We start from the raw sequence: 4,120 nt of genomic DNA on the forward strand, positions 1-4,120 counted from the left end.
GATTTGACTTATTAAATTAATAACTCAAATATAGTGAATCATCTTAGCACAATTATAGCAAAATTTTTCGTCAATTCATGACGCTATTATTATGCAATGCTTTAACAGTTTTCTTATCAGGAATTAGTATTGATAACAACCGTTATGTTGTCTTAAAATCTGATTTTTACAGTTGAAGTATATTGCACTTATAGAGTGAAAAAAGTCCAGGATGTTCTTTAAGTACCTAACCATACTAGAGGTAATTCTTTGATTTATTTCAAGTAAAAAAATTCCAACAAACATGTGTCCTAAACTGCTTAGTTTCCAAAATACAGGTTATTGAAGTATTTAGAAAAATGTGAATATCACATACAGGTTTTAGAAAGACTAAAAAGTGATACTTCAAAAATATAATAGCCAAAAAAATGAAAGATTAGAAATGAAACAATTAAATGAGTTGCTGAAAATGACTACCTTCTGCTATGATTTCGGTGAACACCAACTAATAGTAACATAATATTAGTGTTACAATTTTCCATTCAACTACGTAAATGCAATATGAAGCATGTATTATATAACAGTTACGTTGTTGAGTGGGAAAATATAATATTGATATTATGTTACAGTTGGTTAATGTTTACTGGGATACACTTTTCGGTTCTCTTCATTAAAGATTGACGTACACGCTTAAAGATACCAGATGTATTGAAGAACCGAAGCTTGTTTTTATATTTTTCTTTACTGCTGCTTTTGTTTTTGTTTATGTAACTGGCACTCCTGACAGATTATTATCATATTAAATTTAAATTTCACATAGATAAATTTCAAATAGATTATTATTATTAAATTTCAGATAGATTATTATCACGTTAAATTTAAATTTTTTTGAAAACATTCTGTATTTTGCAAACTAAGCTATTTAAGACATATATTTATATGAATTTTTTTGCTGAAATAAAGCAAAGAATGGTCTTGAGTATGGCTGAGTACTTAAAGAACAACTTACAGGATGTCAGATAATTCATGGAGCACTATTTGTGCAAGTAAAATAAGTTAAATTGAGCAGAAAAGTTTTAACGCAAAATTTCAAGTTATTAATGATTAAAAATAGCCATGTACAGAGACTTATTAAATTAATAACTCAAGAATTTGCATATTATTTGCAAAATAATAAAGAACTTTTCTGCTAAATTTACATGACTTTTCTGCTCAGTTTACATGACTTTTTTGTTCAGAGTGGCTTAATCTACTAGTATATGACAACTGTTGTACCTAACGACATGTTCACGGATCGAAGTTTAAGGTTCAATATACTGATATATGTGTATCGTTAGGTAAAACAGCTATTATATACTTGTAGATTAAGCCACTCTGATCAAAAAAGTCTTGCAACATTTTGCAAGTGTAAATCATTAATAACTTGACATTTTGCATGGTTGTTTGCAAAATAGTAGAGGATCTACTTAATTTAATCAATTCTACCTGCACATAAGCAATGCTCCATGAATTACCGGACACCCTGTATAACCAAGTGTAAAAAAGAAGAGAATCAAATTTCCAATGCAACACTAGTTCAACTATAAAGAATAGACCTCTAATAGTCTACTGATTGTTGTGAAAGAATTATCGATATTTTTCGTAAATTACCTTGCAAGCTATCGCACGATAATCAAATTCTGAATGCAGAATTTTCACGAGGATTGGGAACTTATCTGCCTTGTAATTAATCGCAGAACCTCTTCCTTATATAATACCTGAAAAAGACGGTGACACTGTCGCTCAATGGTCGTTATCTTTTAAAGCTGCTTTGCGCCGATCGGTCTCATTTCCAAACAGTCTTCTTTACTCGTTCACACAACGGTTTACATATATTCATTCCGATGAAGTTAGAAGCGCATCAAATAGTCATGTGATTGTGAGCCACTATTTATGAGTTTGCGCGGTAATCACTTATAACAAGAATTGAAGTGACGATATACGGATTATCCAACATCACAACTGCTATGCAAAATTGAGGAAAATATATTATTTCCTTATTTAGAATAGGAAAAAATGTATGTCTTTTCTTATCCATCAGATAAAAGTATGATAGAAGATTAATATTTGCATCATGAGGAGTAGCTTGTAATCATGTTTATTTGATATCCTTTTAATTTTATCGGAAAAAACATGTGTACCTGCTATGTAAACGAATATACGTGATCATTCACTGCAGTACAACTACGTCTTTCTTTAATTAGCATTAATCCGAACTGCTTGAGATATCGCACCTTACGAACGTGTTACTTTTTAAAACTGCTCACTTTGCATACTATGCGATCATTCTTGTGGTACATCGATAATCACGCGACTCGGTTGAAGTACTACTGCTAACAACTTTGCTCGCTGGACAACTGTCACCGGTTTCTTTGCGCACACAGTTCTTATATTAGCCTAAGCGTGATCTATATATTGACATATGAATATTTGAACAGAGTATTCTATGAGGGGAGGGGAGGGCTTAATTAATAATAAAGATAAAGTTACTTAATTAATAATAAATACCAAATTAATAATAAAGATAAACTATTACTATAAAGATAAAGGCAAATTAATAATAAAAGTAAACTATTACTATAAAGATAAAGGCACTTCTAGTAGTTTTGCAGTTTTTTTAGATATATTAGGTTTTATCTCAGTAAGCAAGAAATCATTAACACAACATTATTACGTTGAAATTGTATAACTTGTTATATTTTCAAATATGTAAGGTAAATATTGATAATAGGTGGCCCAGCTTTAATGATTTTGACCTTGATATATGTATTTTATTAAAATCATCCTTCTGAGTAATCTTTAGAAAATTTTAGTCGTCGCTCATTGTTGATTAAAAAGTTATTATCAAAAATTTCTTAAATGAAACATAATTTTCTGATACTTTGTGTATCCAATAAATAAATATATTATGCATGCTATATACAAATATCCACTATATGCCGAGACTTAGTTTTCTGTTTTGTTTTTTTTAATCAAATGTTAAGCAGTTTTATTCGGTATGTATGTTGTATTAATAAACTTCGTCAATGTCCCGTATAACCATGTGTTAATCAATTGGATAATTTCAAGACAATTTCTTACATTTCCAACATACGAGGGTGGTCCCAGAAGTACCCGACCCAACAAAGAAAACACCAAAATTTTGGAAACAAATGTATTTATTTTTCAACATAATCTCCTTTCAGCTCTATACACTTTTCCCAGCGATGTTCAATAAGTTCGATACCATTTTTATAATAAGAACTGTCTTGCTCCTTAAAATAGCCATTAACTGCCGACATCACTTCTTCATCGTTGGAAAATCTTTGAGCCATTTTTTCAAGTTTTGGAACAGAAAATAATCCGAGGGGGCTAAATCTGGCTAAAATTTCGCTAAACACTCAATTGAAACATCTTCACGACACTGTTTTTGCTCGAGTGTGAGCAAACGCGGCACCCATCTTGCACACAGCTTTCTCATGTCCAAATTTTCAGATAATATGCGATGTACCGCACTTTTTAAAATGCCTATTATGTCTGCTAGCTCGCGCACTTTCAGTCGACGATCATCTAGTACGCTTTGTGGATTTTCTTCACCATTTCTGGAGTCGTCACCTCATTTGGTCGACCACTGCGATGCTCGTCTTGGCAGCTCGTACGGCCTCGTTTAAACTCTGCTACCCAATATTTTACTGTTGTAAACGAAGGAGCAGACTCACCCAGAGTAGAATGCAGTTCAGCTTATATATTGGTTGGGCTGAGGCCTTTCAAATAAAAGTATTGTATCACATAACGATGACCAATTTTCTCCATTTTCACAAATTCACTGAAAACGTTCACTATTGATGGCTGCCAAACAAATACTAAACAACGTGGCGTCTTCAAACTTGAAACATATACTTTATAGATTGTGTACTTTCTAATACAGTGATATTTTTCAAACAACTACCGCCATCTCTAGGTCAGGTCGGGTACTTCAGGGACCACCCTCGTACATGAATTTCGAATTGAATATCAATATGACGTACAATTTTGTACGATGTACAGGTGACTATGGGGGAGGAGCTTCACTGTTTAACTTAATCTAATCCAAACTTATCTTCTCCTCGTGAGTATAAGTTGT

At 32.1% G+C, this 4,120-nt stretch overlaps 1 protein-coding gene across 5 annotated transcripts in view; it reads right to left on the reverse strand.

The window, feature by feature from the left end:
• Window positions 1–2,464, reverse strand: part of LOC106747945 (L-asparaginase-like) — a 21,434-nt gene extending 18,970 nt beyond the window's left edge. For 2 of the 5 annotated variants that reach the window (XR_001374706.1, XM_014626002.1), the window contains exon 1: window positions 1,630–2,463. The gene's annotated coding sequence lies outside the window, so the exon portion shown is untranslated. Of the gene's footprint in view, window positions 1–1,629 lie in introns of all 5 variants that reach the window. The other 3 variants (XM_014626001.1, XM_014626000.1, XM_014625999.1) reach the window with 3 other exon arrangements.
• Window positions 2,465–4,120: the final 1,656 nt, after the last annotated feature.

Source organism: Dinoponera quadriceps, unplaced genomic scaffold, assembly GCF_001313825.1.
Source record: "Dinoponera quadriceps isolate SergipeBrazil2010 unplaced genomic scaffold, ASM131382v1 scaffold2634, whole genome shotgun sequence".
NCBI lineage: Eukaryota > Metazoa > Arthropoda > Insecta > Hymenoptera > Formicidae > Dinoponera > Dinoponera quadriceps.